The sequence below is a fragment of the Mesoplodon mirus genome (genome assembly GCF_964341445.2).
Source record: "Mesoplodon mirus genome assembly, chromosome: X".
Classification (NCBI taxonomy): Eukaryota; Metazoa; Chordata; class Mammalia; order Artiodactyla; family Ziphiidae; genus Mesoplodon; species Mesoplodon mirus.
Window position 1 is genome coordinate 118,750,115 of NC_138981.1, and position 12,582 is coordinate 118,762,696.

Consider the following 12,582-nt stretch of genomic DNA (forward strand, 5'->3'; position numbering starts at 1 on the left):
ATCTCGTCAATGTCACACTGGAATTCTAGAGACTGAAAGAATGACTACTGTATTCTGTAACATAACCTGACAAATTTATTAGCTGGCAAAGAGTCTCTCCCAGTCAGATCATTTAGGAGAATTATGCTTCAGAAGCAAAGATCTCCAGAATCAATTTTTTTAGCAATTGATTGGCTCTCCTGATTTGCATTCGGAATGAAAAGCCAGGGAACCCTAGGCTTGCGCTGCTCTAGAATAGTGGGGTTGGTCTTCATTATGTCCCCTTTCTGAGATCATTCTCTAAATACTTAAGCTATAGAATGTACTGAAGCCACCTCTGGTTTATATTTAAATCAAATAAATAAATAAATAGATAGATAAATAAATAAAATCAATTGGGAACACACTAATTAATTCTGATCCTTAAGAGGAAAAATCCTATAACCCATATAAAAATTTCATTGTGCAGTCATAATTTATGAACATTAAAACCATAAAGCACCCTGATGCTATTAATCATATCTATGAATTCAGCTCCTTGCCATTTTAATTAGCCATAGCAGCTGCAACATCAAGAGTTCAAGGACCCTGATTACCTGCTTGGTCACTTTAATCAAGAAAACCTGAAGAGGACATGGAAGCAACCTAAGTGTCCATCAACAGATGAATGGATAAAGAAGAAGTGGTACATATATACAGTGGAATATTACACAGCCATAAAAGAAACGAAACTTGAGTTATTTGTAGTGAGGTGGATGGACCTAGAGTCTGTCATACAGAGTGAAGTAAGTCAGAAAGAGAAAAACAAATACCATATGCTAACATATATATATGAAATCTAAAAAAGGAATAAAGGTTATGAAGAACCTAGTGGCAGGTCAGGAATAAAGATGCAGAAGTAGAGAATGGACTGGCAGATACGGGGATGGGTAAGGGTGAGCTGGGATGAAGTTAGAGAGTGGCATGGACTTGTACGTATAGCTGATTCACTTTGTTATACAGCAGAAACTAACACACCATTGTAAAGCAATTATACTCCAATAAAGATGTTAAAAAAAAAAGAAAGAAAAAGAAAACCTGGAGAAAAATATCGGATTGCTGGGGTGGAAGTTTCTCCCTCGATCATTCAGAGAGAGGAAGGATCACAAGAAAATGAGCTTAAGCTTCAAGATGTGGGGATTGAAGTTTTGTACAAGGAAAACATTCCTTTTAGCAAGGGTTGTCAAATACCATGGCTGATTGCTGATTTTCCTATAGAAGCTTTTGTGACTGCAACAGAAACCTTATCTACCTTGGTGGATATGTGGACTCAAGGCTCTCATTCTGTCATTAAAACTACACTACTATTCACATACCCATGACCTGCAACCACGAAGGGGTCACGAGGAAAAGGGTAGCAACACCATTACTGAGAAAGCGTAAGGTCCTGTCTGATGGGGCGTGGAGATAACTAGTGCCTTTGCCTTTGGAAGATCATATTGGATGAACTTGGAACATGTGGGTCAAGGCAGTCGCACCCATTTTCTAAAGTTTCTCTCGTTTAACGTGTGGGTAATACTTTGTACATACAATACATTTATTCTTCACTACGTGGTTTGCCCCAGTGGTGACAGAGCATCCAGAACCAGCAAAAGTACCAGCTTCTCTGAGATCAATTGAGTTTTATTCAATAATATTTGAAGATCTTGAAGGAACAGTTGCTATTTTATGAGCTGACTGGTGGCTAACAAACATAAATGAGGTGTTTCTATGATGAAACACTTATGGCAGATGAGAAATGTGCAAAACTCAGAGGCAAAATATCTGTAACACTGGGGTCATTTCTTGCCCAGTGAACTAAGTAATCTAAATGAAAAGCCAGGGGAAAAAATAATGGAGGATTTGAGGCAGAAGCAGACAATCAGTCATTTTTCTGGATCTAAGCTGTTTCAGGAAATAGGATTTCTGGAGGAAGGTGACCTAAACTCAAGATGTGTGGAAGGGAATGCAGTGTTTACAAATGATCTAATGTTCACTGTTACTTACCATAGGGGGGCAGGATTCACAAGCAGTATAAGGAACTCTGGATTGATTTCCTATTTGCCAATGGCACTGTTTCCATCAGCTTCCTGTCAAGAGTTGCCGTCTTTGAAAGGAGCAGAGAGGTATGGGAAACTACTTCAGTGCTCTCTCAGGATTAAGTCTTAACACATCTCTTTTCAGACAGCAGCCAGGATTTGGGCAGCAGAACCTGCCGAATTTGGAGAAGATGGTATCCTCCAGATTCTAAGGAGGGGTCAAAGGCCAGGTCGATGATCCCCCTGAGAACCGTGCAGATGCCCTAGAGGACTTTTAAACTCTCCACTCTGCTTTAGTTGTTGTTCATTTGTTTTTTGGTTTGGGTTTTTGTTTTTTTTGTTTTTTTTTTTGCCCAAACTGGGGTTTCAAATGGTGATAACACTCAATAAATACTGTGGTTATAATTGGATAAGCAACTTAAACCTTACAACAACCTGTAAGGTAGGTGTTGTCATTATTGCCATTTTACAGAAGAGGAGAGGGCAGTCTAGAGAGACTAAGTGATTTATCTATGGTTTCCTGGCCTGTACGTAGGTGGCAGTGCCCATATTTAAACTAAAGATCCTCAGCCAATACAATGTTATGTGTACAAGGCCAGTCCTTTTTCTTCTTGGCACCGGGTTTGGAATTTGGGTCGCTAAACAGTGGTGCTCGGATATGGCTATCTCTTGGCTTGGTTAACAGAAAAAAGATGGAATATGGCATGCTTTTCAACTCAGTTATGTTCTCTTCTTTTTTTAAGAAAAACAAAAGTGAAGTATGAAACAAACAAGAATAGATATGACCTTTGCATATTTATGAGCATAATTCATAACTTCTTAGAGTGATATTTAAAGAAAACTTCACTACCTTTCTCACTAAAATTCAATGATTATAAATCACTGCTTAATGCTATTCTGGGTTTCTCAGCCCAGGGAGTACTTTGACACCAGGGCCTGGTGTGACTCAGGTAATCTGGGGTTTTGGAATGCTATGAGACCCAAAAGACATTTCCCGGACTTTTTCTTCACCCCTACTTAGTGGAGACAAGAAGTTAAAGCTACTCCCAATTCTCTCAGTTCTTTTCATACAGGGAAAACCGGCTTTCCACACTGTAAGCATTTTTGTGCCATCTGCTTCCAGCTACAGGAAGCTTGAGTTCAGCCAAAAGAGAGAAAAATATTACACACAGTGTATTCACTTCCATGCTCTGACGCCCATGACTATTCTTTTTCAATCAGGGGTTTCTCCAGTATCCATTCTAACTAATTTGCTCTAACTTTTCCCTTCTGACAAACAGCTAAAAGTATAATCAACAGATTGAAATTATTTACTAACTTCTCCTGTAACCACTGAAGACCTCGAGCAATTTGAGAAGCTGATTTCATTGGCCTTGATGCTCAATTAACAACCTCATTTTAGAGAAGAGATCTGAGGCAAGAGAAGTTAAATGAATTTGTCCTGGGCCAAATTGTTCATTCATTCATTTAAAATCGACTGAGAACCATTTGCCATGTACCAAGCTACACCCTGAAGGGGTGCAAAGGTACCTTGAAAGATGCAAAGGTACGAATAGCTACAATGGGTTTATCGAGCACTAACTATATCCCTGGCACTATTCTAAGTACCTTACCCTTACTTATACACTTAATACTTAACAACCACCTTATGGGCTTATCCCCATTCTACAGATGAAGAAGCTGAGGCAAAAAGAGGTTAATGAGTTCATTCAGGTAAGAAGTGGAGGATTCAAATCCATGCATTCTGACTTACATCCCATGTTCTTAAAACTGCTCTACTGCCTCTCCAATGACTGTCCCTGGCCTCAAGCGGAGGAGAAAGATAAGTAAATAAAATGACTAAAACCAAATGTGATGAAACACAGTAAGAGTGGTACTAATGTCCAAAGTGTTGGGAGCATGCAAAAGAAGGCACAGCTAAATGTGGGCAGAAGTCGTCAGCTTCAGAAAACACACACACACACACACACACACACACACACACAAAACCATCCCACTAAAGATGGATTTTGGAGGATGAGAAAGAGCTAGGAAGTCACGGAATGAAACCGGGTAAAGCCAGACTTCAACCTGGGTTAAACTGACTCCTGGTGCTGAGTTCTTACAAGGCTATATTACTTTCCCTCAGGTGAGAGGATTTACACAATCTTGGATTATGATGCCCCTGCACTTTGAATCACTTGGCAACAAGTTGATCCCCTATTGTAACCATTCTCCAGGAGTGTACTTTTCTGTGCAATATTGATTACAGGTATGGTCGTGAAGCATTCTGGGGATCGGGAGAAATAAAATGTGCTAGGTGGAGGTTCTGATGGACATTTGTGAGTTGTTTATTTCTTGCTTGTAAACCAACTGTCTTCCCTTCCCCACTGATCGTGTTCCACACAATATTGTCAATGGTGATGTTCAAGTGTACAGTAGTTTATCGATTTACAACTGCCATCAGCAGAGGGTTTAGTAGAAGTAATCCTTTTGGAAAGATGCCAATCAAAATGAAAATTAAATTGGCATGTATGCCACAGTAAGTCATGCATTCTCCTCCTGCAATAACCGGGGTGAGCTTAGCAACCAGAGATTTGCGTGTGGGCAGTTATTAAATAATTTTATGATGATGATGATAAAACTTTAAGCTAACAAATGAATTAAAGATTATGGGGAGGGCTTCCATGGTGGTGCAGTGGTTGAGAGTCCGCCTGCCGATGCAGGGGACAGGGGTTCGTGCCCTGGTCCAGGAAGATCCCACATGCCACGAAGCGGCTGGGCCCATGAGCCATGGCCACTGGGCCTGCGTGTCCAGAGCCTGTGCTCCGCAACGGGAGAGGCCACAACAGTGAGAGGCCCGCGTACTGCAAAAAAAAAAAAAAAAAAAAAAAAAAAAAAGATTATGGGGAAATGACTGTCCAAGCCAGATAATCCTAGTAATTCCTCTATGTAGATTTCAGTATTCCTATTGGAGAGGGACAAGTAGGATTTAGTTAGTGTTTGAATATGTTGAAAACAAATGAAAAAATCTTCCTACTTACTCATTCCTCTTCCTGCCGCTAAAATACCAGTGCCTACTTTCTCTATCAGAATATTGGTATCCTTTGGTCTGAAAAAAATATACTTAAGCAGAATTGTTAAGGGAAACAACAGTGCACTATTTCATTATAAGAACCAAGACAACATGCTGTATGTACGTGTGTGTGTGTGTGTGTGTGTGTGTTTGTGTGTGTGTGTGAGTACACTCTGTGTAGGCTTCAGGCAATGCTGTAAAGCCAGCACCTCAGCCCAGGTGCCCACTGCCCTTATGAGGCCTCAGCTCTTGAAGATAAGACTTTAGCATCCAGGTTGTCCTAATTCTTCTCCTTCATTAATATTGTCCTTCCCCATATCCTATCCCTGGGTCAGTGCTTTCCAATAAGACAGCTACTCTCAGCTCCTCTCATCGGTGCTGGGTTAATGACTACTAATAATGTCCTCATGACCCCCCGCCCCCCAGTGGCTCATTCTAACAGATTTTATGGAGGCAATATTATATTGTACTACAAAAGAGCGCCTCTAGTGGTGACATTAAAATGACAGAACAGCCTGCCAAAGTAGCTTCAAGGGAACTAACAGCTTTGGAGAATCTCTCAGTTTAAAAGTCCCCTGCAGGGCTTCCCTGGTGGTGCAGTGGTTAAGAATCCGCCTGCCAATGCAGGGGATATGGGTTCGAGCGTTCATCCGCAAAGATCCCACATGCCGCGGAGCAACTAAGCCCGTGCGCCACAACTACTGAGCCTGCCTGCACTCTGGAGCCCGCGTGCTGCAACTGCTGAAGCCTGCGCGCCTAGAGCCTGTGCTCCGCAGCAAGAGAAGCCCGCGCACCGCAACGAAGAGTAGCCCCCGCTCGCCGCAACTAGAGAGAGCCTGTGCGCAGCAACAAATACCCCACATCTTTACCAACAATACCCACTTCCCTTCTTCATATTCACCATATGATATATTATGTGTGTGTCTGTGTGTATATATTCCTGGCGATTCCTCCCTATAGATTTCAATATCCCTTTTAGAGAGGGACAACTAGTATTTGGTTGATCTTTGAATATATTTAAAACATCAAAAATATTCCTACTCACTGCATTCCTCTTCTTATGCTCCTTCAACTGTTCAATTGTTTTGCTTCAATTCTGGAAATTTAGCCATCAACTCTTCATCTACTGCTTCCCCTTAAATCTCTATTCTTCTTCTGAAGCTTCTATTAGGTGTATGTGAGATGTCATTCTCTCCTCCATTCTTTCTTACTTCTCTTTCCTAGTCTCATCTCTTTAACTTTGTAGAATTGGGGTGCTTCACCGATTCCCTCTCTAGTTGGATTTAGTCTATTGCTTGATTTTGTTTTTATTCCACTGATGCACACACAAATACTGTATTATACATTACATAAGTTACATATAGCATATTAAAAATTATATATACACATACATGCATGTGTACACATATATACATACACATATATACTTTTTATAATGTCTGTTTCATCTTTTCTAATATGCCTGCTATTTTTTTTCACAGCATGCTGTTTATACCTTATGGATTCTATTCCTTCCTTTATCCTATGGAACATTTTGAAGATGCTTATGTTAATGTCTCTTTCATATTGCCTTATTATACAACTTTTCTGGAATATAGATCACCCTGTTTATTGTCACTTCTGACTACCCCTGCAGTGTCTTATTTCCCCTCTTGCTCTTTAAATTTGACTGTGGACTCACCTTCAGCAGGAGAGTTCTTTTCTGTAGAAGCCCTATGTGAACCCTGGATAGCAGACTTATCCATCTCTACAATTTTGTGTTCTTTCTCTGCCAGTACTCTCTGGGTTTCACTGGATCAAAGTCGGTTTTTTAATGTTAATTTCCCAGTTTTTTAGTATCAATTAAGATGTGGGGCTTTGATTTCTTACACTCTAGGCCCAGAATGGACACTCCACCTATATTCTGCATCCCCAGGCCTTGAGTCCTGATTTATCATGAGCTGGACAGGAATTCTGGCTCCTAGCTTTATGCAGGAAGCTCAAGGCTCTGCATCAGGGCTGTGGCTTCACCTTAAGCCCCAAGATATACATCCAGGTCTAATACTCTTGATGGCCATGTAGCTTTAACTGTTGCACTTTGCTTTGGCTTTGAATTGCTGCCTTGTTTCTATCACCTGGAAATTTTTCTTTTTTGATTTTGAATTTTCTTTCATATTGTCAAAGACATGCTCATATTTTATCCACTCTTTCTATGTTTTTATGGAAGGATAGGGGCTTCTGCAAGACCTTAGTTCAACATATTGACTAGAAGTCCTGATTCAAACTTTATTTCCACCATGACACTAAAATTGCCTATACTAAGATCATCAATAACCTCCTTATTGTTACATGCAATGACTGCTTCTCAGTCATTACTTTACACAACCCTTCAGCAGCATTGGATGCCACTGACCATTCTCTTCTTGACATTCTTCCATAGGCTTCTCGAGGCTCTGTTCTCCTGGTTTTCCTCCTACCTATATTTCACTGCTCCTTCTCAGTCTCCTTTTCCTGTTGCTGACCATTTGAGTTCCTTAGGATTCTGTCTTAAGCTGTGTAATTTCTCCCTCATTCTCCTCTTCATAGGTATTTACTCTTCATTCATCCACTCAACGAGTGTTCTTGGAGTGCTTACTATGTGCCAGGCTGAGTTGTAGGTATACAGCAGTGAACAAGGCAGATGGGATCGGGCTCACATGGACATGAGAGTCCCATGAAGAGCCAAAGAGTAAACTCTTAAACATAAATAAGTAGTTATAAATTGTGATTGCTGCTATAAAAGAAAAGAACAGAATGCTAGTCGAGAGTAATACCAAAGAAACTAATTGAGATTGGAAAGTCAGGGAAGGACTCTAAAAGGAGATGACACCTAGCTGACTCTTGATATATGATAGGGACCCAGCCTCATGAATAGTGTAGGAAATAACTACCTTTTCTACTGTAACAACTCCAGAAATTTCCATCGCTTTTGATGGAGTTCAGGACATGATGCCCCTAAATATGGCACATTGAAAATGTTAAGCTGAAGGACTTTGAGAAAACAGCAAAAGCAGGAAAGTCACTCTCACCTTCCATCCTCCCTTCTCCCCAGACACACGTCATGAAACCCTCATGTGAGAAGTGCCCTTCTTGTACCCAGGGGAAAGGAGCATCATTATCTCCAAAGGCCTTGCTGAGTTTCCCCCAGTTTATTACACTTACCTCATACCCCTTGGCCTATTATATTTCTACATGACTGCCCATTCTTCATCAAAACTAGCATAAAAATACTCAGGTCTAATTGTTCCTTCTGGTCTGCATTTCCTTATGAAGGCTCTTTTTTTTTTTTTTTTTTTTTTTTGCGGTATGGGGCCTCTCACCGCTTTGGCCTCTCCCATTGCGGAGCACAGGCTCCGGACGCACAGGCTCAGTGGCCATGGCTCACGGGCCCAGCCGCTCTGTGGCATGTGGGATCTTCCTGGACCGGGGCACGAACCCGTGTCCCCTGCATCGGCAGGTGGACTCTCAACCACTGCACCACCAGGGAAGCCCTATGAAGACTCTTATGTCACATAAACCTGACGCTAAGTAATTTTGTATGCTTTTCTCTTGTTAATTTGTCTTTCTGTGCTGTTCAGACCCAGCCAGGGTTGAGGCTGGGTCTGAAACCCAAAAGGGTTGAGGAAAACGTTGTCCTCCCCTACACTTTCATCAGCTCAGATACCTCCTCTGAGCTCTATACATGGAGAGTTCTACCCAAATGCCATTCAGGACCTCGAACTAAACAAATCTGAAATCGAACTCATCTCCCCAAACTGTTTCCTCCTCTCTTATTCCATGTGGCTATTACATGAATTTCTCGTAGCCTACTCCTTTCTGGATTCATCCACCATCTCAATCAAGCCAGGAACTTAGGTATGATCCTGTGTCCTTCGCTTTCCCACCTCACTTCCAAGGAGTAACCCAGTACTGCAGGTTCTGTATTCTTACTGTCTTCTCTAAATTCCTATTGTTAAGATTTTCACCTATTCCGGTTTTATGTCTCGCCTGAATTTCACCATGGCCTCCTCTCTGCTCACTGCTCCAATATTAACAGACAAATCTGATCATGCACGTCCTGTTAACAACCCTCGGCGGCTCTCCACTGACAAGCCTTCCATTGTGAGGCCCCAGACTTCCTTGTCACCCTTCCTTCCTTCCTCAATCACATTGCATTTCAGCCATACCAAAGGACTTCCCTTCCCCAAGACACCCCTTCCAGCCCTTCAGCCACTCCAACTGCTATAGCTTTGAAAATTCTCTTCCCTCTCACTAGCAAATGCTTTAAGATTTATTTCAGGTGTGATCTCCCCTGGGAAACCTTCCTCAACAACCCCCCTGTAAAGACAGTTTCTTCTTCTCTGCTCCATAGCACCCACACAGACAGCTATTATGGCATTTACAGTGTTCATTTTCCGTCGACTTGTCTGTCATGCTCACCAAACAGTGAGCTCCCACGGCAGGGACTGGGACTTCATCTCTGGATGCCCACAGCTACAAAGAGTAGGGACTCAATAAAATGACTGTTTCCTGGCTAAATGAATTAGCTAACTGTCCCTTTCTCTGTTTATAAAGGAGGCATCTGGAAAACTGAAATGCAGGACGGGTCTATTTCGATAAGAGTAGGTTCACCTACAAATGTATGTTAGAAGGTAGCCATGTTTTCACATAGACAGAAGAACTATATAGTTCAGGCATCGAACTATAAGCCGGGAATGACTGAATCCTTGTGAAAGGGAAAGAAGTTAAATCACGTTGGTAACTAGGTTGGCCTATATTTTGCCATATTTCATATTAAAATAATTCTTCAGAAGTATACAACACGTTAAGGTCTGACAGAGCCCTTTTACAACCATTGTCTGATTTGATATGCTTAAGAACTGGTGACGAAGCCAGAGGAGATTTCAACTGGCTCCATTTTACAGACCAGAAAACTGTTTCTCACCAAGAGGTCATGGTTTGCCTACCATCACACACCTAATTTATTGATTGATCAGTTGAGGCCCTGCCTCATTCCAAGGAGGCAGTGTAGTTGCTTACAAAAAGGTATCCAGGAAAACAAAGGGCAGCGGAGTGAAGGAAGAAGTCAAAGGGTAGCAGAGGCTAGCAGGGTTTCAAACCTCAGGTTTCTGAGTTCTAGGCTCCTTGCCTTTCAGCTCCATTAGGCTGTGACTCCAAAAGTGTTTCAACCACTGGGCAGTGATCGGCAGGAGTTCTGTTTGCATTAAAAAAAAGGAGCAACAATTTTTTTTTTTTTTTTTTTTTTTGCGGTACGCAGGCCCCTCACTGTCGTGGCCTCTCCCGCTGCGGAGCACAGGCTCCGGACACACAGGCTCAGCGGCCATGGCTCACGGGCCCAGCCGCTCCGTGGCATGTGGGATTCCCCCAGACCTGGGCATGAACCTGCGTCCCCTGCATCGGCAGGCGGACTCTCAACCACTGCGCCACCAGGGAAGCCCAAAAGAAGCAACAATTCTGACCTCACAAAGCAAGTAGCCCGGTATCTGTTAGAATAATCTCCCCTCAAATGTAAGCACTGACAGTTAAATCCAAACTTGAATTACTGTAATTATCCTGCTTGGACTAGAAACCTAATCAACCAACAGACAGAGGCATGGTGAAATGAGCAGAGACCACAAAGAAAACTGTCCCACGAGGGTACAGGGGCCTGGGTTTGTTTTTCAGAGAGAGAGAGAGAGAGAGAGAGAGAGAGAGAGAGGAAGAGGTTTATATATAATTAATAAATATATTTAATACATATACATATTAAATATATATATTAAAATTAATTAGATCAAGAGGTGACTCAGTTTCTGAGGTAAATGAATTCAATTCTGATCACATCCCATTTTACAGTCATCCGCCTGCTCCTAGATTTTGATGAGAGTTTAAACAATGATGTGGCTTTACTTGGATCCCATGCCTCAACCAGAATCACAGTTATCATTTTCCTAAGTGTTTTACTGAAATTGAAAATTATAATACCTATAAAACCTCTCCAGGGCTGACATTTCCAAGTCTTTTTCAGCACAAACAAAATTAGAAAATGGAAAATATAACCTTTCTTGCCCTGTATTTTCTTCACAGTGTATAAAATTGAAAGGTAGTCTCTATTCCAGAATCACGACCAACCAGCAGGAATAATAATAATGATGAGGAGTGATAATAGAAGCTAGCATTTTTTGGAGCTTTTACTCTGGGCCAGGCTCTGTTCTAAACACTTTATGCGTGTTGACTTACTCAACGATCACAGCAACCCTATGAGGAAGGAACAATTATTATCCCCATGTTACAAAAGAGGACAATGAGGTGAAAGTTTTGGCTAAGCTAATGACGGCTGGAACTGGGTTCCTAACCCAGACAATCCTGCTACACTCAGGTGTGCAAATAATCTTTTTTTCTTTAATGTTTCTTTTCTTTTCTTTTGGTTCTTTTCTCTTTTTAAAAAAAGTTTATTTATTTATTTTTGTCTGCGTTGGGTCTTCGTTGAGGTGCGTGAGCTTCTCATTGTGGTGGCTTCTCTTGTTGCAGAGCACGGGCTCTAGGCACATGGGCTTCAGTAGTTGTGGCTCGCCGGCTAGTTGCTCTGAGGCATGTGGGATCTTCCCGGACCAGGGCTCGAACCCGTGTCCCCTGCATTGGCAGGCGGATTCTTAACCACTGTGCCACCAGGGAAGCCCCAAATAATCTTAATTTATAGTTGTTTGGTCAAACGGATGGATTACAGATTTCATGGATCACTTCTGACTTTTTCTACTCTTTGTTGCTGTTGTTTTCTGTTAATATCATTGTCAATTAACATTCCAGTAGTAGAGGCTCAGGGAAGTAAAAACCTATAGGAAGTTGTATGAATTTCTTCAAGAAGTGGAAATATGTTTCAGGGTTTTTTTTGTGTTTTATTTTTTTTCCGCCTTGATGCCCATTGCAGTGATTTCTATCATACTTTGCAGCTTTGAAATCACTTCTTCCCCTGTACACAGCTAACCCTGGTGTTGCCATGGAGCCTGAAATCAATGCCACAAGAGGGGGCCTCATTTGCATATTTTGTTGATTAGCAGGGGTATTTGCTAATCCCTTCCAAATTCTCCCATCCACTACCATGACTAATCTCACACATTGGCAATATATGGGATTCAAGAATGTTAGGAACTGATCCTCTCAGGTTATTTAACACTTGAGTTCTGTTCAGTAACAGCTTAATTAAACCTCGAGGAAAAAAAAGTCAACAGAAAAATAAAAGTAAGTCTTTAAGGAAGTTTGTTAATAAGAAGGGAAGGTTAGAATTCACCACTGTGAGGAGGAGCAAAGAATACAATAATATAATACAACATAAATGGTACTTTTCATTCTGGGTATTCAGGAGTTGCTCATCCTGACCAAGTCTCATGTATTAAGTCTTCTCTGTGCCTGGCAATGTGCCAGGTGCTGTCATATCCATTACTTCATTTCATTTTCACAATAATCCAATGAGGCCCAGAGCAGCTGAGTCACATG

General features: G+C 41.6%; 1 protein-coding gene across 2 annotated transcripts in view; it reads right to left on the reverse strand.

The window, feature by feature from the left end:
- FGF13 (fibroblast growth factor 13) overlaps positions 1–12,582 on the reverse strand; it is a 508,169-nt gene that overhangs the window by 73,265 nt on the left and 422,322 nt on the right. The gene's annotated exons all lie outside the window — the stretch shown is intronic.